The following is a 221-nucleotide window of genomic DNA, read 5'->3' as shown; positions in this document are numbered from 1 at the left end:
TGGCGCGGCGGCCCCGGCTCGGGCTCTCGGAGGCAACTTTTCCTCGCTCCTCATTTGTATTTGCCTTTATACTTTCTTCTTGTCGCTCTCCTCCATCCCCGCCGCTTATCTCCCGTCACACCTTTCATTTTCCTTCCCGGCCCCACTCGGGCTCCTGCACCCCTTCCCCCTCTCGGGCTTGCCATGCCATATTTACAATGTGTTTTGTGGTTTGTTTTTTT

This window comes from Haliaeetus leucocephalus, unplaced genomic scaffold (genome assembly GCF_000737465.1).
Source record: "Haliaeetus leucocephalus isolate CR32 unplaced genomic scaffold, Haliaeetus_leucocephalus-4.0 Scaffold169, whole genome shotgun sequence".
In the NCBI taxonomy this organism is placed as follows: Eukaryota; Metazoa; Chordata; class Aves; order Accipitriformes; family Accipitridae; genus Haliaeetus; species Haliaeetus leucocephalus.
This window is presented reverse-complemented; position numbering follows the sequence as displayed.